The sequence below is a fragment of the Saimiri boliviensis genome, chromosome 9, assembly GCF_048565385.1.
Source record: "Saimiri boliviensis isolate mSaiBol1 chromosome 9, mSaiBol1.pri, whole genome shotgun sequence".
Classification (NCBI taxonomy): domain Eukaryota; kingdom Metazoa; phylum Chordata; class Mammalia; order Primates; family Cebidae; genus Saimiri; species Saimiri boliviensis.
Genome location: NC_133457.1, coordinates 46,996,313 through 47,019,352, shown reverse-complemented (window position 1 = coordinate 47,019,352; position 23,040 = coordinate 46,996,313).

The following is a 23,040-nucleotide window of genomic DNA, read 5'->3' as shown; positions in this document are numbered from 1 at the left end:
CAGGATGTAGAGGACCTTAAGGTTTTCCCCAAGGGCTTCACCTTGGATAGTCTCCACAAGGTATTTTATATTAACAGATAAATAGTGTTAATTAAAGAAGCATTCGTTCATCTCATTTCTCACTTATATAATAAATATTTATTAAGCTTCTACCAGGTGGCCTGGGCTGGGGACTGGATATCTAGCAGTGCAAGGGAAGACACCATCCTTGCACCCACATGCTTATAGCTTATCCGAAAGACAGATATTAAACAAAGAGTTACAATAAGCTGAGAGGGGAGCCGTGGGGTGCTCAGGGAACAGAGCAGAAGGGCCTAAGTCAGTTTAGCTTCAAAAGAGGCCTTCTTGAGGAAGTGCCTGAGGAAGCGGAAGAGCTGGTGAGATGAGAGGAGGAGAGTGATGTGTGGGGTCTGGAAGGGGACAGCGTGGGGCTTGTTTCAGGAACTGAAGAAGGGTCACTGTGTCGAGGGACAGAGCAGGAGCAGGTCTCTGAGGTGAGGTGAAGACAGAAGTAGGAATCAGACCAAGGAGGCCCTTGTGTTCTGTGACAAAAAGTTTGTGCTTTGTTCCAAGAGCAAGAAGAAGCTACTGAAGTGGGTTTTTTAGAGCTGCGGAGCGCCATAGTGAAATCTGGTTTTCTGAACATTCATTCTGGCTGCAATGGGAGAGAATGCGTGGAGACACCTAGAGATGGAGCCTGGTGAGATGACTGCTGTGAGAGTAGAGATGCCCGTGGCTAGGACAGAAGTGGAAAGCAGTGGGTGACATTTGGATAAACAGTAAAATCAACCATGTGTGGTATATGAGCATTGAACAGGGCTAAGAGAGGACAAAAAGCTGAGGATGATGGTGTTTGACCTGGGCATTTGTTGGATGGTGAGACAGAGAACGATGAATGAGCTTACTGGAGGCACACTGAATTCACCTACTTGTGTAGTGGGGCAGGGCAGACGGCAAAGAGATGCAGGCTGGTACCGAGGAGGCCAGCCGTGCCTGCAGAGGCATTTGGCCAGCATTCATTCATTTTTCAGTCTATTTTGAAATTATTTGAATATACATACTTCGGATATCATTCTGTATCTGTATACACACAGATCCTGCATTCTATTTTTGTTTTTTGTTTTTTCGGTGGAAAAGGTGCATACAGAAATGTATATATACTGTAAATATATATATATATATATATATATATATATATATATATATATATATATGTAGCTCATTGACTTTTCACAAAGGTAATTTTATACCTGCATAACCACCACCCAGGTCACAGAACATTACCAACGCTCCCAAAAGCCCCCTCATGCACTTTTTTTTTTTTTTTTTGAGACAGAGTCTCACTCTGTCACCCAGGCTGGAGTGCAGTGGCGTGATCTCAGCTTAAGTGATTCTCCTGCTTCAACCTACTAACTAGCTGGGATTACAGCCATGAACCACCATGCCCGGCTAATTTTTATATTTTTAGTTGAGATGGAGTTTCACCATGTTGATCAGGCTGGTCTTGAACTCCTGACATTGTGATCCACCTGCCTCAGCCTCCCAAAGTGATGGGATACAGGCGTGAGCCACCATGCCCAGCCCCTCATGCACTTTTTAGTCGCTACCTCTACTATCCAGGCTTCTAGAACCCCAGATTTATTTAGCTTGCTTTTGTTTGTTTTCGAGATAGGGTATGGCTCTGTCTCCCATGCTAGAGTGCAATGGTGCAATCGTGGCTCATGGCAGCCTCCCCTTCTCAGGCTCAAGTAATCCTCCCGCCTCAGCCTCCCAAGTAGCTGGGACTACAGTCATGTGCCATCATGCCTGGCTAATTTTTTTTATATACAGATGGGGTCTCGCTATGCTGCCCAGGCTGGTCTTGAACTCCTGGGCTCAAGAAATCCTCCCACCTTGGCCTCCCAAAGCACCGGGATTATAGGTCTGACCCACCATGCCTGGCCTAGCCTGTTTTTAAAATCCATATTAACCAGGCATTGTGGCACGCACTTGTAGTCCCAGCTACTCTGGAGGCTGAGGTAGGAGGATTTCGAGACCAGCATGGGAAACATAGCAAGACCCTATCTCTATGAACAGAAAGTTAGTTTGGCATTGTGGTGCATGCCTGCAGTCCCAACTACTCAGGTGGCTGAGGCAGGAAGATGGCTTAAGCCCAGGTCAAGGCTGCAGTGAACTATGATGGCACCCCTGTATTCCAGTCTGGGTGACAGAGCACGACTCTGTCTTTAAAATCAGCAACAACAACAACAACAACAACAATTCATGAGCATGCATTATTTAAAACATACCGAATGGTTCAGGCTGGGTGCAGTGGCTCACACCTGTAATCCCAGAACTTTGAGAGGCCGAGGTGGGCAGATCACTTGAGGTCAGGAGTTTGAGATGATCCTGGACAACATGGTGAAACTCCGTCTCTACTGAAAATACAAAATTAGGCAGGTGTGGTCACCAGCACCTCTAATCCCAGTTACTTAGGAGACTGAGGCAGGAGAACTACTTGAACCCAGGAGGCAGAGGTTGCAGTGAGCCAGGGTCATGCCATTGCGCTCCAGACTGGATGACAGAGCACGAAACTCTGTCTCAAAAAAAAAAACAAAAACAAACAAACTAGTTCCAAAGAAACTCATATACTCAACAACTAGATTCTGTAATTGAAAGTTTGTTTATCATGTACCTATCCATCTATCTATTTTTTTTTTTTTTTTAGACGGAGTTTCGCTCTTGTCACCTAGGCTGGAGCGCAATGGCGCCATCTCGGCTCACCGCAACCTCCGCCTCCTGGGTTCAGGCAATTCTCCTGCCTCAGCCTCCTGAGTAACTGGGATTACAGGCACACACCACCATGCCCAGCTAATTTTTTGTATTTTTAGTAGAGACGGGGTTTCACCATGTTGACCAGGATGATCTCGATCGCTTGACCTCGTGATCCACCCTCCTCAGCCTCCCGAAGTGCTGGGATTACAGGCTTGAGCCACCGCGCCTGGCCTCATCTATCTATTTTTTAAGTGCATTTTAAAGTTACAGACATTAGGGCATCTCATCCCTAAACATGTCTGCCTTCATATCATTAACTAAAGTTCAAGGTTTGTTTATAGTTTTTTTTTTTTTGAGGTAAAATTAAATGCAGCAATATGCACTGATCTTATGAAAACAATTAGATAAGTTTTCAATGTCAATGGTCTTTCTTTCCTGATAGCACCATGAATTATTAATTTTTTGAATTATTCTTATCATCATACCCATATAAGCCCACGCAGTGAAAGATCAATGTCATTCTTGCTACAGGCCAGTTCCTTTTCGTAGGTTACCCTTCCTCAGGTGCCAGAGCTAAAAGTCTATGTGTCTCAGCTGTGTACGCCCAACGACAGGGTTGGTCCCCCACCTGAGGGCCTCTATGTCACTCTTCACTCCCATTGTGGGTCTAGTTGGTCTGAGGTGGCAAACAGTGCAGAGTGGTGATAGGGTTAGCCTTGTGTCCTCACTCAAATCTCATCTTGAATTATAATCCCCATAACCCCAGCGGGTCAAGGGAGAGACCAGGTGGAGATAATTGGATCCCGGGGGCAGTTTCCCCCATGCTGTTCTCATGATAGTGAGTGAGTTCTCACGAGATCTGAGGATTTATAAGGGGCTCTTCCCCCTTCACTCCGCACTTCCACCTGTGCCCTGTTAGGAACCTGCTTTGCTTTCCCTTCCACCATAATGGTAAGTTTCCTGACGCCGCTCCACCCATGCTGAACCGTGAGCCAATTAAACCTCTTTCCTTTATAAATTAGCCAATCTCGGGCAATTCTCCATGGCGTATGAAAATGGACAAATACAACTAGATTTTACTAATCCCAGGGGCAATGGCATGACTGTTACAAAAAAGTTGCTGATTCAGATCCCAGGAGAGGCTTCTTGAACCTCAAGCAAAAAAAAAAAAAAAGTCGGGGCAAGTCTATAAAGTGAAAGCAAGTTTATTAGGAAAGTAAAAGAATACAAGAATGGCTACTCCATAGACAGCAGCCGCAGGGGCTGCTCTACTGAGTATACTTACAGTTATTTCTTGATTATATGCTAAAAAAGAGGAGGATTATTCATGAATTTTCCAGGAAATGGGCAAAGATTTCCTGGAACTGACGGTTCCTCTCCACTTTAGACCAGAGAGTAACTTCCTGATGTTGCCATGGCACTGGTGGGAGTGTGTTTTAGCATGCTAATGTATTAGTGTATAAGGAACAGTGAGGAAGAACAGAGTTCACTTTCATTATCATGTTGGTTTGGGTGGGTTTTGGCCAGCTGCTTTACTGCATTCTGTTTTATCAGCATGGTCTTTAAGACATGTATCTTTATGACCTCTTATCTCATCATGACTAAGAATGCCTAACCTCCTGGGAATGCAGCCCAGTAGGTTTCAGACTTACTTTACCCAGCCCGTATTCAAGATGAGTAGCTCTGTTTCATATGTCCCTCCTCCCTTTTACAAGGGTTGCAGAGGGATAAAGGTCCAGCTTCTGTAACTTCTTCAGGCTGAATAAGGGCAGTACTATTTCTGCCTAACGATTAGGGTCTCTTGTACTCTGGGTAGGCAGGATCTCAGTCAGAAAGTGGAAGTATGGTGAGAGCCATTCATATCTCTTGAATGATGACAAAAGGTGACATTGTGAAGATGAGTGTTCAGTTTGAGAAAACATGAAGTAAGCTTATCCTGCATTCCTACATAGAGTACAACAGCGATATACTCCAGGAGAGTAAAGCAAAATAAGCAAAACTATCTCAAGTAAACTAAATCAGGTGGCTTTCCACGAACTGGGCAATTGTTGGGACCCAGCTGATAGGAAGTCTCTGGCTGATTCCAACACATGCCCAGAATCCTAATATTGATCCAGATTTTGACATTACCCATCCCTCTTGTTTCTTCTGAGCTGCAGTCAGAAATCACTGGTTGGTTCACAGAAATAAGCAAGGTCAGTCTAAATTGCAGAAAAAAAACCTCAAAAACAACTGATAAGGCCAGAATCGAATAACAGGTATACCATGGTTCTTGAGACATAATGTTTCTCTTTCCAGTGCTCATTTTTGTTAAAAGCAAATCATAATAGGGCTGATTTGTTTATAAAATAAGCTTTGGTCTTATTATACCTGGCTTGATTATTTGTATAAAGTACAGCAGGAATAATTATTTGTCACATAGGGTATTTTTAATTGGCTGTGACGGAACTTTGTTCCATAAGGAATCTCAGATAAGACCTTTTTTAAAACTCAGCCAGCTATGGGTTTATACATACAGCTGTCAAACACCTGTATGAATTGGTCAAATTCCTTTTTTTTTTTTTTTTTTTTTTAGAGATGGGGTCTCCCTATGTTGCCCAGGCTGGAGTGCAGTGGCGATTCACACGTGTGATCCCACTACTGATCAGCACGGGAGTTTTGACCTGCTCCGTTTCCGACCTGGGCTGGTTCACCCCTCCTTAGGCAACCTGGTGGTCCCCTGCTCCTGGGAGGTCACCATATTGATGCCGAAAGTGTGGACACCCGATTGGCATAGCGTACTATAGCCCAGAACTCCTGGCTCAAGTGATCCTCCCACCTCAGCCTCCTGAGTAGCTGGGACTACAGGCACCAGCCACCATGCCCAGGCAAATTCCTTTTTTCTTGAGGTCCCAAGATAACCTGGGGCTCCTGAGCCTGTCAGAAGTAACGTTCTTGACTTACCACAGATCAGGAGTACTGCACGGAGACAGTGTGGGCAACGTAAGTGGCCAGTTTTCCCACGGGGCTTTTGTTGGGTCTGTAAGTCAGGTTTGATTCCTTAAAGAAAAGCATGCTATTCCAGTCAAAGCCTAGGTAAAATAATCAGTGTCTCCAGTTGTGTCCTGCTACAAAAGAAAACAGATTCTCAGTACACTTATGCAGGTGACTATATTGATAAGAAAACTCACAGCTAGTTCCCAAATTTTAGAGAAATCAGATAGAAATATACTCCAAATATTGTTTATAGGCATATACTCAAATGTTAAAAGCTATAGATACAGCTCACGCCTGTAATCCCACCACTTTGGGAGGCCGATGTGGGCAGATCATGAGGTTAGGAGTTCGAGACCAGCCGGGCCAACACTGTGAAACCCCATCTCTACTAAAAATACAAAAATTAGCCAGGTGTTGGTGGCGTACCGCTGTAATCCCAGTTACTCAGGAAGTTGAGGCAGGAGAATTGCTTGAACCTGGGAGGCAGAAGTTGCAGTGAGGTGAAATGGCACCATTGCACTCCAGCCAGAGCAGCACGGCGAGACTCCATCTCAGAAAAAAAAAAAAAAAAAAAAAAAGCTCAAAAGCTTCCTTGGCTCTGAAAAACAAAACCAAGGATCAGCAGTGTTTTAAGCAAAAAGTCATAAAAGGAATATTTCAGTCTTCTATTAGTTCAGTTCATGCAGTTAACTCCTGTTCTTGATATTCGTGAACATCTCAGCTTTCCATGAGAGTCCTGCAAGTTTTTCCTTTATTCTAATGTCCTAGTCTCCAAAGTTATCAGAAACCTGCATTCAAGAGCACCTGTCAGTGTTTTTTAAACCACCTGGTGAAGAGGATCAGAACAAGAGAACAATTATCTGTGAATGACCAAAAGTCTTGGCTAGAACAGCCATGATTAAAGCCATTGCAATGCCTGTAATCCCAGCACTTTGGAAGGCTGAAGTGGGCAGATCACGAGGTCAGGAGTTCGAGACCAGCCTGACCAACATGGTGAAATTCCACCTCTATTAAAAATACAAAAATTAGTTGGGCATGGTGGCCTGCTCCTGTAATCCCATCTACTAGGAAGGCTGAGGCAGGAGAATCACTTGAACCCGGAAGGCAGAGGTTGTAGTGAGCTGAGATCATGCCACTGCACTCCAGCCTGAGTGACATAGTGAGGCTCCATCTCAAAAGAAAAAAAAAAAGCCACAATTGACAAGGAAATTTTGGTTACTTCTGTGGCACACAACAATTTTATGTAACAATATAACTATTAATAACATATGCTGAGTCATATCAGAATTATAGGAGTTTCACACAATTTTAGAACACATACCAATAACATATACAAATACCGCGCAATGAAAGCCAAATACCAATTTATATTTGACAATATTTCCTGTGTGATTTTTATAACAAATAAGCCAAATATGTCTCTTTTGGACTTTAGGGAACTTAATATCTAAAAGATTAATTCGGTCAGAAAAAGACATAATTTAGAAAATGATTTTGGAAAGTTTGTCAAATATCAAAGATTTAAACACTTGATATTTTAAAATAGACTCCCAGGTTACCGTAAGTCATTCATTTAGCCAAAATGATAAAAGTGTTTAAAAAGGCGAAAACCTTTGCTCATCGATAGAGGGAAGATTTAGCTTTCCAAACATTCTGTCTCTTGTCTTTCCCTTCTTTTTCTTGCAGTTTATTCAAAAGTCAAACAAACACAAAAAAAATTCTTTTTTTTTTTTTTCTTTTTTTTTTGAGGTGGAGTCTTGCCCTGTTACCCAGGCTGGAATGCAGTGGTGCAATCTTGGCTCACTGCAAGTTCCGCCTCCGGGGTTCAAGCGATTCTCTTGCCTCAGCCTCGAGATTACAGGCGCATGCTGCTACACCCAGCTAATTTTTGTATTTTTAGTAGAGATGGGGTTTCACCATGTTGGCCAGACTGGTCTTGAATTCCTGACCTCCCATGACCCACCTGCCTCGGCTTCACAAAGTGCTGTGATTACAGGCATGAACCACAGTGCCAGCCTCATTTTTTTTTACTATTACATGAAAAAAAGCCAAATTGCACCCTTGCATTAATGTACTACTAATGTCAAACCTATTTCTTAATGAAAACTTATAGACCAATCTATCTAATTTTAATGTCTGACCATAAAGTAAGATTCTCATAAACCTTTTGCAACCTTTTACTATTTTGGTAAAAGAGCAAATTAGTGCTCTATGAAAACCATATTTTGCTTTTATGCCAATATCTAATTTACAGAAAAACGGAAAAATACCCCTTTAACTTTAGCCAATAAGATCACACATAGAATTTCTAAGATTTTTTTTTTCACAAATCTTCCATAACTTGCTCAAACCTTCATCTTTATCCTAATATAACTTAAAATAGTCCTTTAATCCTTTAATCTAGGCAAAAAATTCACATTGCCATGACTTCTTATAATTTTTTACTAAAAGGGCATTTCCGTTTCCTCATGTGCCTTGCATGTCAAACTGTTTCTTCAGTAATTTCATTTACATTTTACACTGCTAACTCTTAGCAACTTCTATTTTTGGTGAAAAACCTGCTAAATAAGCAAATATAATTATGTACTAGGTGTGGGGCCTAGAACACCAGACGGAAGTACAGACACGGTCTCTTTCCAGCACAGCCAGGGCCATAGCTAACTCCACATGTCCCCAGGCCTTACCTAGAATCGAATGGCTCCAAAGCAGGTAAGTCAACTAATTTTCTTTTTTCTTTTTTTAAAAGTTACTTTAAGTTCTGGGAGACGTGCAGAACATGCAGGTTTGTTGCATAGGTATACACATGCTATGGTGGTTTGCTGCGCCTATCAACCCATCATCTAGGTTTTAAGCCCCGCACAAATTAGGTATTCGTCCTAATGCTCTCCTTCCCCTTGTTCCCCACCCCCCGAGAGGCCCCTGTGTGTGATGTTCCCCTTCCTGTATCCATGTGTTCTCATTGTTCAACTCCCACTTATGTGTGAAAACATACGGTGTTTGATTTTCTGTTCTCGTGTCAGTTTGCTGAGAATGATGGCTTCCAGTTTCATCCGTGTCCTTGCAGAGGACATGAACTCATCCTTTTTTATGGCTGCATAGTATTCCCTGGTGTATATGTGCCACATTTTCTTTATCCAGTCTATCATTGATGGGCATTTGGGTTGGTTCCAAGTCTTTGCTATTGTAAATAGTGCTGCAATTAGCATATGTATACTTGTGTCTCTTTAGTAGAATGATTTATAATCCTTTGGGTATAGACCCAGTAATGGGATTGCTGTGTCAAATGGTATGTCTGTTTCTAGATCCTTGAGGAATCATCACATTGTCTTCCACAATAAAATCAACCAATTTTCAAAAGTCAAAGAATCAATTTATGACACTAAAGCATTTAGCAAATCTAATCTCTAACCTAATTTAAACAAAATATCTAAATTCTATTAATAATCTTTATTTTTGTGTGTGTGTGACAGGGTCTCACTGTCACCCAGGTTGGAGTGAAGTGGTGTGATCTCTGCTCATTCCAACCTCAACTTCCCAGGCTCGAGTGATCCTCCCACCTCAGCTTCCCAAGTAGCTGGGACCACAGGCGTATGCGACCACACCCAGCTAATTTTTTGTATTTTTGGTTGAGATGGGGTATTGCCATGTGGCCCAGGCTGGTCTTGAACTCCTCAGCTCAGGTGATCACCTACCTCAGCCTCCCAAAATGCTGGGATTACAGGCATGAGCCACTGCACCGGGCCTACCAATAATCTTTAAAACGGTCTTTATTTCCCAAAGCTTACTAAAGTCATGTGAACTAAAAGGCATTACAGAGTTTTTATTTTTCTGTCAAAACATTTGAATTAGGTGCTTATCATTTTTAAGCCAGTTAATTAGATCTCTTTCACATATAGACATCACACACACACCGCATGTCAGTACACAGACAGAAGAAAATCTAGTAGTTGTAGGATTTCTCATTTGCCAGTTTTTAAGTTTCCTAATTGGATTGCTGGCTTTAGGGTGGAACCTGTTGAGAAACAGGTCTAGGAAAACACTCACTTACTGGGCAGGCAGGGCTGGAAGGCAAGGCAGATCCACAAATATTAAGGGTCCCTCTTTTTTTTAAATTTTTCATAATTAAAAAAAAGTTTTTTTTGTTTTTTGTTTTTGTTTTTGTTTTTTTAAAGACGGGGTTTCACCGTGTTGGTCAGGCTGGTCTTGAACTCCCGACCTCAGGTGATCTGCCCGCCTTGGCCTCCAAAGTGATTGGATTACAGGCGTGAGCCACCACGCCCAGCCTAAGGGTCCCATTTTTATACCACATCCTAGATCCCCAAAGAGAAGGAACTAGCCCATTTCCCGTGGAAGTCTCTTCTCTCAGTGGGGGGTGGGGACATTGCCATAACTTCCAGGTGGCCAAGAGCATGCTTCTCTAATCCAAACATCAAAGCGCTGAGTATACCCTGATAACTGCCATTAGCTATCCCCCAAATTATATTTCCTACCTAGTTTTTCCACACCAAAGCTTCCTCATAATGAGAATTTCTGATACTCTCCAAAAGTAAAAATAGTCGGATAACACAATGCAAAACAGATCAGAACCTTAGATTTCGAGTGGGATCTATCCACTTTCAATTCCTGGGGTTTCATGAGGAAAATGGATTTTTCCCAAAACGGGGTCTGCGGTGCCTCCCGTGTTTTTTCCCAGCAGTCCCATGCTGTTAGAAATTACCGTGGGCCCTCTCATGTGTGCGTTGAGGGTAGCAGGAAGACAAAGCGGAGAAAAATCATTCAGTCAACTGAGAGGGAAACAAAGCCTCTCTTCCAGAAAAACAAATGTCAAGAAGAGAAAAAAAATCATCAAGGCCTTCTAAATGTATGTATAGCTCAGATATCCACTGTCAATTAAGCTTTTAGCTATCGAGCGCGTAAAAAATAAATCCTTTCGTATCGCTTATTACCTGACTTTAGCCATGCCAATGAGCCAATATTTCTGGCTTTTGAACTTTACCAAAAGTAACCTCCCGCGTGAAATCAATAAACCTTAACTAAAGTTATGACGTAAACATGAGGGTATGAGGTATTTTCAAAGATGTGGTTAGCAGCGTTTTTTAGATTTAGAATCACCAAAGGTAGCTCAGAGAAAGGAAGATTCAAAAAGGGAAGTCAGAAGTTGCTCATGGAGGGGAAGAGAATCAACAAATGGCAAAGGTCGCACAGACGTCAAACCAGAAAGGACTCATTCCGAAGCCAGGAACTGAAACCTGAATTCATGCCGCCGGTGTGAAAAGTAAGCCTTAGCTACTAAGCTGCAGCACTGGGCAGTCTCCATTGCTCTTCCCAGGAGGAGCCTAGAGCAGTCAGTTTTGGGCTCGCAATGGCTTTTAACTGCTCAAGATACCCGTCAGAGCTCTTACCTAAACTCCAAAATCCCTGTCCTCCAGATGGCAAAGACTCAGGGACAGCACTGCCCTTGCTGACAAGGTCAAGCTCCCAAGGACCTTGGGACAAGAGGAAAAGTTCATCTGGTGTTGCTGTTGTTACACCAGATTCACTGCAGCTTAAGACTAACTTCACAAATCCTTTTTCCCATTCATCAGACCTTTGCAGAGGAGACAGTGATTTTGACCATTCCTATAACCAGTTTTCACAGAGAGAGGAGAAAGAAAAGGGAGAAAAGTGTTGACTGCAGCAAGGTGGGGAAGGCAAGGAGCTCAGGGAGGCCAGAGAAAGACCCGCCCATTGCACCGACACTGAATCAAAACTTCAGGCAGCTCCTTGCTGGTCACCAAGAGATCTTTTCCAGCAGTCCCATCAACTCTCAGGTTTTCCCTTTTGGGGCAAAGAAAAGTTCTCCGTGTCCCATAATCTTGTACGTGCCTAATTCTGTCACTCATAGCCGTCAGCAAAGAGTACAATGGCAGATTACTCCAAAGAGAATAGTGGTTAACGTCCCATAGTACCATGTAAATGATAGTGAATACCCCACCTCTTGGTTAGCAAAAGGCACATGTTCGCTGAATGGATGAATCCACGGTTGGTCGGCTTAGTTTTCCGGCCGGTCTTTAACATTTACAATTTATAATAAGAAAGATCTCTTGCTTCCCTTCCACAGCTCTCCCCTATCCTCATCACTTTCCTATCTGCCTGCTGTAAAAGAACGATGTATTTAATAGGAAATAGTACTACTCATTCTGCATGATGAGTCTTTTAAATTGCAGATGCCTGGGTGAGTTACTATATTTATGTAAGTGGATTTTGTTTTAAAGTGCAGACAGTGATCTCTGATCTCTTTTTGATTTGACAAAGAATGGTAGAGTGAACTTGGAGTCTAAAGGTGAAGGGTTAAAGCCACTGGGGGTGAGGAAAAAAAGCAAAAGGAATAGGTGGGAGACCACCAAAACACACTTTGACGCATTTTGATGAGGGCGTCAATTTTTTAAAGTAAGAAGTATTTTTACATATGGAGGACCCCATTTTTCTTTTAGAGATAAGGTCTCACTGTGTCACACAGGCTGGAGTACGGTGGTGTCACCATAGCTCAGTGCAGCCTTGAACTCCTGATCCTCCCACCTTGGCCTCCCAAAGTGCTAGGATTACAGGTGCAAGTAACCGCGTCGGGCCGAGAACCCCATTTTTGCGGTGCCAAAATATTCTGTATGATAAGTAAGAAATAACCCACAGGAAAGTAGATTCAGGACAAACAATAGACCCGAGGTTCTAGTGTGTGTTTGGTTTTTGACTGGTCAGGTACAGTGGTGAGAAGGGGGGAAAGAGTAGAATAAGGAATTTAACCTGTAACTGAACAATCCTTTGAGATAACTCGCTGACTTCCAACAGCCAGAGATTCTGGTTTTGAAAAACGTTGAGTAATCACACCCACTGATTCTTAGGCTTCATCTGCTCACACCTGGTACACACCCATACAAATCCCTTCTAGCTTTTTGTTGAATGCTACTGAGTCAGCCCCACTGGATGAGAGAGAAGGGGGGAAGGAAGCTTAACTTCACTTTGTTAGCCACCCTCCCTCCCACTGTGGCTCACTTCTAGGCAGATGTGGGAAGTCTCATAGTTTTCAACTTGAGATGCCTCCTTTAAAAATATCTGTTAATTCTGACTACAAGCTAAGAGCTGTCAGTTTGGAACCCCTTCAGGTGGAAAGCCAAGCTTACAGTCCTTCTGCTATTGATCCTGTCTCATTTCCTGGTGACTTTTCACCCTGTATACAAAGCTTTCACCTTTTATGCCCTCTCCCAGGCTCTTGCCCAACAATCTTGGCTGTCTCTTTGTAAATTGATCTGTTAGCATATACTCTATTATTAGTTTAATCTTATCATAATCACTGGGACAGCTGCTGTTAAAATTTACTTTCACAACAGACATTAGTTTAATCTGGCTCCTAGTGGCTCAAAAGTGTTTTCTTGCATTTGTGAGAAACCCAGTAGAAGCTACAAGCAAAGGGATTTGGAATGCTTCCTGGTAGAATGCCTGCACCAGATGGGAACCATACCCGGAACGGCCTTTGGAAAAGCAATCTATGCTCCAAGCAGACTGTTTCTCATTCACAGGAGCTCATGGCCCCACCCACATACCATTTTAAAAGGCAAGGCCTCTTCTATTTTGAGAACTTTCAACAACAACAAAATGTGGGTTAAGCAAAATTAAATGCTGTAATTATCTCACAGTGCAAATTAATTTTAATAGGAAGACAGAATTGAATTTTTCTGGAATTTTTCAAAATAGAGCACTCAGTCTGAGTTAAGCCCACTTTACCCTCTGAAATCAGCTTCCCTTCTTTGCAAATTTTAAGCAGAGGCTGCACTGGATTACTATTTCAAATAAGGTTGATAAATAAGATTATTATTATTTTTTTTTTTTGAGACAGAGTCTCCCATCTTCCAGGCCGGAGTACAATTGTGCAATCTGAGCTCACTGGAACCTCCGCCTCCTGGGTTCAAGCAATTCTCCTGCCTCAGTCTCCCAAGTAGTTGGAATTACAGGTGTGTGCCACCACACCTGACTAACTTTTTGTATCTTTGTAGAGACAGGATTTCACCATGTTGGCCAGACTGGTCTCGAACTCCTGACCTCATGATCTGCCCGCCTCAGCCTCCCAAAGTGCTGGGATTATGGGCGTGAGCCACCACCAAGAAAAAAGATTCTTTCAGCAAATAATTTTTTTGAGCATTATACAAGTTTATGCCTATTTATAGTTATGTACATGGAATCTGTCATTTAGGATTCAGAATCATTGCTAGATATATCTGTTTGCCATTAAACTTTTTAAAAAGTATGTTACATATTATTTCCCAACTAATATACTTTGTATGTAAGAATATTGATAGGGGAACTCTTTTTAAAGTTTTGCCAGAAGTGATCAGAATAATATGAATCTTATAGATATATTACAAAGGATAAATTTGGAACACAAAATTTAACCTGGATCGCCTAGAAGTGTTAAAATTAATACAATATATTTTGTATATTGACTTTACAGGGGTGATTATAACATTGTGAAAGATCACAGCTGGTCTTGGTTTTAACATGAATATGTGGAATTTTCTTTTGTTAAAAAATAATTTCAACTTTTACTTTAGATTTAAGGGGTACATGTTCAGGTTTGTTACACTGGTATATTGTGCAATGCTGAGGTTTGCAGTACGAATGATCTTGTCACCATAGTACCCAACAGGTACTGAGCACCATACCCAATATGTAGTAAGCATAATACCCAATAGGTAGCTTTTCAGCCCTGCCCTCTCCCTTCCCTCTCTAGTAGTCCCCGGTGTCAGTTGTCACCAGCTTTATGTCTGTGAGTTCCCAATGTTTAGCTCTCACTGATAAGAACCTGCAGTATTTCATTTTTTGTTCCTGTATTAATTCGTTTAGGATAATCACCTCCAGCTGTATTCACGCTGCTGCAAAGAATAGGACTTCATTCTTTTTTTATGGCTTTGTCTTTTAGCAAATTATTTTTGAGTTTCTACTATGTGTAGGTCTCCCTGCTACACTTGGTGCTGGCCTTAGGAAAAGGGAGTGATAGGGCAGCATACAACTAAATCTTACACAGTCAGACTAAGGGATCCATTCTGACCATGAAACTGAAGGTGGGCTTCAGAGAGGGGACAATGCTTTTGCTGGCCTTTAAGGATGAATAGACTTCAACCTAGCAAAATAGAGAAGGGCATTGTTTCAGCACTGTTGCTGCATAATAAACAGCCCCAACATTTAGTGACAAAAAATAAACCATTTTATTATGCGCTCAGATTTCTGTGGGTCAGGAATTCAAGAAAGGGTGCGACAGGAACAGCTTGTCTTTGATCAGCCGTGTCTGAGTCCTTAACTAGAAAGACTTAAAGGTGGGGGTGACCCCACAGAGGGGAGGTGAAATTGTCTGAGAGCATCTTCATTCACATGTCTGGTGGCTAATACTGGCCATTATTATCTGAGAGCTTAGTGGGGCTGTGGGTAGAAAAGCCTACCTATGGCCTCTCCATTGGCCTTCCTCATAGCAAGTAACCTTAGGGTGGCCAGATTTCTACTTTGGCAGCTCAGGGATCCCAGAGTGAGTGTCCCAAGAGAACCAGGTGGAAGCTGCATGGTATTTTCTACACTCGTTTCAAAAACTTGGCTGGATATGGAGGCTGAAGTGGGCAGATCACCTGAGGTCAGGAGTTCGAGACCAGCCTGGCCAACATGGTGAAACCCCGTCTCTCCTAAAAATACAAAAAAATTAGCTGGGCATGGTGATGCGTGCCTGAAATCCCAGCTACCCGGGAGGCTGAGGCAGGATAATTGCTGGAATCTGGGGGGTGGAGGCTGCAGTGAGCTGAGATCATGCCACTGCACTTCAACCTGGATGACAGAGCAAGACTCCATCTCAAAAAAAAAAAAAAAAAAAGAAAGAAAGAAATTCAGTGGTATCACAGGTGTGAACCACTGTGCCCAGCCCACCCAAAAAAACCTTTACTGCTGGGGCTGGGCGCGGTAGCTCAAGCCTGTAATCCCAGCACTTTGGGAGTCCGAGGAGGGTGGATTACAAGGTCAAGAGATCGAGACCATGCTGGTCAACATGGTGAAACCCCGTCTCTACTAAAAATACAAAAAATTAGCTGGTTATGGTGGCACGTGCCTGTAATCCCAGCTATTCAGAAGGCTGAGGCAGGAGAATTGCTTGAACCAAGGAGGCAGAGGTTGCGGTGAGCCGAGATCGCGCCATGGCACTCCAGCCTGGATAATAAGAGCAAAACTCCCATCTCAAAAAAAAAAAAAAACCTTTACTGCTTCGCAGCATATATCCTGTCTGAAGCCACAAATCACAGAAGAAATAAAACTTTGTTTTTTTATGAGTCAGTCTACTTTTCCTTCTGAGACATTCCATCAGGGCGTGGTAACTTAATCTCTCAGTTCTGGGTAATCTCTGCCATTCTGGGTTGGCTGAGTTCAGCCCTCCCTCACCTTTCTCATGACACTGTCTCTAGAGTGGCTTGAAGGGGCAGGTATGTGGCAGAGAGGAAGCTGGCTCTGGGCTAATTTCTGTGCAAGCTGGCATCTGCCCAGATGTACCTGAACCTGTTTTGTTCTAGGCCATTAATTCAAGCAGGTTGCAGCTGTGTTATTCCTGATTGAGTTGGTCTAGTTCTATTTTAGCTAAAACTGTCCCCTTCACGGGGACACAGAGATGATCTCCTGTACCTCTCTGGAGCTCCGAGGAACAATGTAAGATCATCTCAGTTCTCTTCTGTTCCTACTGCCCTTAAATTTTTTTTTTTTAACTTTATCAGAGACAGAGTCTTACTCTGTCACCAGGACTGGAGTACAGTGGCACCGTCATAATTCACTGTATGTAGCCTTGAACTCCTGAGCTCAAGCAATCTTCCCACCTCAACCTCCTGATTAGCTAGGACTGCAGGTGCATGCCACCGTACCCAGCTAATATTTACATTTTTTGGTAGAGACGGTCTCTCTCTGTTTCCCAGGCTGGTCTCAAACTTCTAATCTCAAGTGATCCTTCCACCTAGGCCTCCCAAAGTGCATCAGTTACAGGTGTGAGCCGCTGCGCCTGGCCTGTCTACTGCACTTTACTCCCGTGGCAGGCCAGCTGCAAAGAACCCGCCTCCCAGGTTCAAGCCATTCTCTTGTTTCAGCTTTACGAGTGGCTGTGACTACAGGTGTGTGCCACCACATCTGGCTCGTGTGTGTGTGTGTGTGTGTGTGTGTGTGTAAAATACATTTTTTTTTTTTTAGATGGAGTCTTGCTCATCCAGGCTGGAGTGCAGTGGTGCAATCTTGGCTCACTACAATCTCTGCCTCCCTGGTTCAAATGATTCTCCTGCCTCAGCCTGCCAAGTAGTTGGGTCTACAGGTGCATGCCACCACATCCAGCTACTTTTGGTATTTTTAGTAGAGATGGGGTTTTATCATGTAGGCCAGGTGGTCTTGAACTACCAACCTCAGATGATCCACTCTCCTGAGCTTCCCAAAGTGCTGGAATTATAGGCATGAGCCACGGTGCCCAGCCTCTGTTTTCAATTCTTTGAGTATATTGTCTTAAACTAGGAGTGAAGTTGTTGAGTCATACCATAATTTTGTTTTACTTATTGAGGAACTGCCAAACGTTGTCCCAGGCCCTTAAAACACAAAGCTGTCCCATGTCCTTACTTGGTCAAGATTCGTTGTTCTTTTACTTACTGTTGAATTTGATCTGCTAGGGTTTTATTTAGGATTTTCATACTCCTATCTGAGTGAGACTGTCTTTGCCAGGCTTTGATAAAAGGATTACAATTAGTCAGTTTCACAAATTTTCATCTTCTATATATATTGTTATTAAATATTATGGAAATGATCTATTTCTCCAGTTATAAAAGACATAACACAACCTAAAAGTAATTTGAATTATAAACTTTCAATATAATTTTTAATGATTTTGTTTGCTTCTTGATCTAAGTAATTTATATTCTCTTTTTAAAAAAAATTTTAATCTTTTTTATTAGATATATTTTCTTTTTTCTTTTTTTCTTTTTTGAGATGGAGTCTCGCTCTGTCGTCCAAGCTGGATATGCAATGGCGCGATCTCGGCTCACCGCAACCTCTCCCTTCCAGATTTAAGTGATTCTTGTGACTCAGCCTTTCGAGTACCTGGAATTACACCTCATCCAGCTAATTTTTGTATTTTTAGTAGAGGCAGGGTTTAGGATCATCCATTTTATTAAATTTCCAATTTAATACCTCAAACACACACAAAATATTTTACAATTAAAATAGTGACATTGTAGGAAATTCGGTATAGTTAGGAGAAAATGAAAACCACTTATAATCAATTTGAAAAGAGAGAACCATGGTTAACATGGGATTGCTGTTCCTTCTGTTTTCTTTTAAATTTAAAAGTTGTACATATTTGTTGTGTTTCCTTTAGAAATTCTATATTCTTCTTTTTTTGCTTGAATATATTTTTTCAGACGTTTGTCTCTTTTTAAAATTTTTAATAGCTCCTGAGTTTTAATATTCCTTTGATTGTTTTCCAGTTTTTCAGTTAGTGTGTGTGTGTGTGTGTGTGTGTGTGTGTGTGTGTGTGTGTGTGTGTTTCTTTGTAGTTTACTTGGAATAGCCTTTTAGTCCACCTTAACTCCTAGATAAGGTGTTTCTGTCCATCTACTTTATTTTTCTTGCCTAGAATTTGCTTTTCTGAACCGCTTTATTAGGTTATAATTTTCCTACTTAAAATTTATTCATGTTAAGTGTACAATTCAAATGATTTTTAGTAAACGTACTGAGTTGGCAAACATCACAACAATCCCGTTTTATCGCGTTTCCGCCCCTCTGAAAGATCCCTTAGGCCCGTTTAGGGTCGGTCTTCATTCCTATGTTCAGCCTCAGACAAGCACTGGTTTGATTTCCCTACCCATACATTCGCTTTTTCTGGCCATGTGCGGTGACTCACACTTGTAATCCCAGCCTTTTGGGAGACCCAAGCGGATGGATCACTTGAGGCCAGGAATTCGAGACCAGTCTGACCAACATGGTGAAACCCCATCTGTACAAAAAATACAAAAATGAGTTGGGCGTAATGGCCAGCACCTGTAATCCCAGCTACTCCAGAGGCTGAAGCACAAGAATTAAAAAAAAAAAAAAAAAAAAAAAAAAAAGAATTACTTTTTCTGGATACTTCATCCTGTTGAACCTGGGAAGCGGAGGTTGGCTGAGCCGAGATAGCGCCACTGCACTGACTGACAGGGAGGCCCTGTGGGAAAAAAAAAAAAAAAAAAAGAATTATTTTTTCTGGATACTTCATCTTAAATGGAATCCTTAAATGTTGTAACACTTGGTCTTTCGCATCTGGCTTTTTTCCACTGGCGGTAACGTTTATGGGGTTCACCCCTGTTGTAGCATGTATTGCGTGCCCCAGGTAATACACTGACTTTTTAGACTGTGCTCATCCACATGTTTCTGGGGGCTCTTTCCCTGGACTCACCTAGCTGTACTTAACGCCACCTAACTGTGCACTTAAAAATGGTTACTTTGGGAGGCCGAGGCGGGTGGATCACGAGGTCAAGAGATCGAGACCATCCTGGTCAACATGGTGAAACTCCGTCTCTACTAAAAATACAAAAAAGTTAGCTGGGCATGGTGGCGCGTGCCTGTAATCCCAGCTACTCAGGAGGCTGAGGCAGGAGAATTGCCTGAACCCAGGAGGCGGAGGTTGCGGTGAGCCGAGATTGTGCTATTGCACTCCAGCCTGGGTAACAAGAGCAAAACTCCTCTCAAAAAAAAAAAAAAAAAAAGAATTGCTCTTGGAGAAAATGTGATTCCAACCGGAGTTTATGTAACTTAAGTATTTTGCTTAGTAAAATTTCTTTGTTTGTTTACAGTCTGGAGGTCTTTTATTTATTTTTTAACACCGATTATTCCATGAATGCATAGGGAACAGGTTCCAGCAGCTCAGGCTCTTCCCATTGGTTCTCACCCAGTGTGCCTCTCTGGGTGGAGCAGGCTGGCGCTTCATTTGAACACAGGTACCTTTCTCTTTGGCTTCTTTTTCTGATGAGTTTCCCTCACGTGTTTCAGGAAGCTATCTCAGCTCTTAGAGAGTTTATGTGCTGAATAGACACATTCATTCTCTTGGCAAGAAACTTGCCCTTAACTCGTTTACAACAACGCCAACAGCATACTGGTAACACTATAGACGCTTCCAGTTTAGCGGTGGTCACACTGGTGGGGCATTTTTTGAACAATGCCCATTCCCTTGATGTCTACAATATCACCTTTCTTATAGATTCGCATATACGTGGCCAAAGGAACGACTCCATGGTTTCTAAAAGGCCTGGAGAACATGTGTCGGGGCCTCTCCTGTTTCCCTTTGTGTTCGTCATTTCAGTGAATTACTGGAAGAGGGCGGTTCCAGCCGAAAGGAAGCAGTAAAAATTTCATCACTTGCTTCCTTAAGAAAAGTTAGATATTATAAATGTAGCCTCTAACCTTCTTTGACATATTCCCTATTCTCATTTTATGACCCGGTCTCTTCTGTTTTATTTAATGGCTTAATAGAGTCGTGTTTGAAACTGGGTGGAAAGCAATTTCAAGAAATGGTTTACAAGCTACTTTTAATGGGTACTGTTAGAGTATTTATTGCTTTCAGATATAACATTATTATTAAAAATTATTTGTTGGTTGCTGGTGGTTGCACTTGGAGCTAGGAGAGACATAAAGAAGCTGTAATCACTGTCCTGTGCCCCATTCTGTGGCAAATAAAAACAAAGTGTCTTTATTTGGGTTCTCTGGCTCTACCTGAGCTATTTTCCCCTCTAGGGAAGGGACATTGGTGACAGTGAGAAGATGCATTTTCATCTTATTTTTATTGGCTCTCTTTTCATGAGTATTAGATTCCTTGGTAGTCAAGCTGAACTCCCCAGGAGGGAATGCTAGGTCAGTGAGGTACAGCAACGACCTGTATAAGAATATGATGTTGATTCACAATTCCAAGACTTGCATCCTTGCTCATATTGCTACCGGCAGAATGTATCCGTATCTGTACAGGTCTGCAGCAACCTCAATTCTTGCTTCCTTAGAAGAAAGGATTTGGCCGAGCGGCATAATGCAGAAGGAGAGACTGGGGGAAGTTTTCAAGCAGGAGCGGAAGTTTATTAAAAAGCCTTAGATGGCCAGGTGCGGTGGCTCACACCTATCATCTCAGCACTTTGGGAGGCTGAGACGGGCAGATCACAAAGTCAGGAGTTCAAAAGCAGCCTGACGAATATAGTGAAACCCCCTCTCTACTAAAAGTACGAAAATTAGCCGGGTGTGGTGGTGGGCGCCTGCAGTTCCAGCTACATGGGAGGCTGAGGCAGAAGAATTGCTTGAACCCGAGAGGCAGAGGTTGCAGTGAGCCGAGATCGTGCCATTGCACTCCAGACTGGGAGAAAGGGTGAGACTCCATCTCAAGAAAATTAAAAAGCCTTAGAACAGGAATGAAAGGAGGGAAAGTACGCTTGGAAGAGGACCGAGCAGGCAACCTGAAAGGCAAGTGTGTGGTTTGACCGTCTGACTTGGGGTTTTCTATGTTGGCATAGTTCTGGGGTCTTCTCCCCACTCACCCCACTCCTCAGATCTCATCAGGAAGCTGCTGATCGTGTTTCAGGTGTTACTTCTTATGAGACTGCCTTTCACTGGTGCCAACTGTGACCACTTACTTTAGAGGGACAGTTAACCGCCTGACCATCACCTGATGGTCACCCAATACTCCTGGGGGGGGGGGGTGTCCCGATTAGCTACCTAGAACAATATCTGTAAGTAGATGTCTGAAATAACCTTAGAAATTAGAGTCATTCACAATTCACTGTAAGAAATTTATCTACAGAAGAGAGAGAAAGGGATTTTCTCCTTAACATTGGCCGGGACACGTGACAGACTGCTTGTGTCCAAGTTAACACACGTTGCTCTCCTTTAGCTTGCTCATGCCCACCGTACACATTTATTCTCTGCTGCACAGTTTACTGGACCATCCAGCAGTAAGTGTCATGGTGGAGCCAGAGACCCCGCCCATTTCATACCCAATTCCAGCTGAAGGCAGAGTTTCTAAAGCACACATTTTTGCTTTCCAAGGAAGAAAAGAAGAAAGAATGAATGGAGGGAAGGAATGAGGAAAGGACAAAACAAAGAAAAGGAGGGAGGAAGAGGCAGAAAATTTTGACTTAAAAAACTTTTAATTCTCTGGCCCAGCATCAATTCCTAAGTATTATGCTCTTAGCTATGGGAACTCACAAAAGCATTCTACTTCAAGTAGGAGATGTCGCCATTCACAAGCTTTTTTTCTTTTTCCTTTTCTCTCTCTCTCTTTTTATTTTTGTTTGAGACAAAGTCTTGCTCTGTCACCCAGGTTGGAGTGCAGTGGCACCATCTTGGCTTACTGTAACCTCTGTCTCCCGGGTTCAAGCAATTCTCCTGCCTCAGTCTCCCGAGGAGCTGGGCTTACAGGTGCATGCCACGATGCCCAGCTAGTTTTTGTAATTTTTTAGTAGAGATGGAGTTAGCCAGGCTGATCTTGAACTCCTGACCTTGTGATCCACCCCTCTTGGCCTCCCAAAGTGTTGGGATTATAGGCGTGAGCCACCACACCCAGCCCACAGGCTTTTTTCTAAAGGACTGTGCTAGGTTCTACAGGGTTGGGGGCAGGGGTGGTATACAAAGACAAAACAGAAGCCTTCCTCAATCAGGATTCAGATTACTAGGGAGGATGAGATATATCTTCCAATAACTGAAACACTAGGTCACAAGCCGTGAGTACCATAAAGGGGGTTTAGATGGTACGCTATGGAAATCCCAGAGTGGGTGTAGACTTCTAGTTGGTCCTCACACCTGTCAATAAAGAAACAGTAAACAAAAAATGTACCATACTATCTTAGTCCATGTTTTGTTGCTTATAACAGAATACCTGAAACTGGGTAATTAGCTTTTATTTTATTGTTTTTAGAGACAAGGTCTCAGTATGCTGCCCAGGCTGGAGTGCAGTGGCGTGATCCCAAATCCCTGAAGCCTGAAGCTTCTGGGGTCGAACAGTCCTCCCATCTTGACCTCTCAAAGTTCTGGGAGTACAGGCGTGAGCCACCATGCCCTGGTTTGTTCTTCTTATAAAGCCACCAGTCCCACTCCCGTGATAACCCATACATCCATTAACCCATCATCCATGAACCCACTATTCCATGAGTGGATCAATCCATTCATGAGGGCAGAGTCCCCATCGCCTCTTAAAGGCGGCCCGTCTCAACACTGCCATGTAAACGATGAAATTTCAACATGAATTTTGGAGGGACAAATATTCAAAGCTTCCAC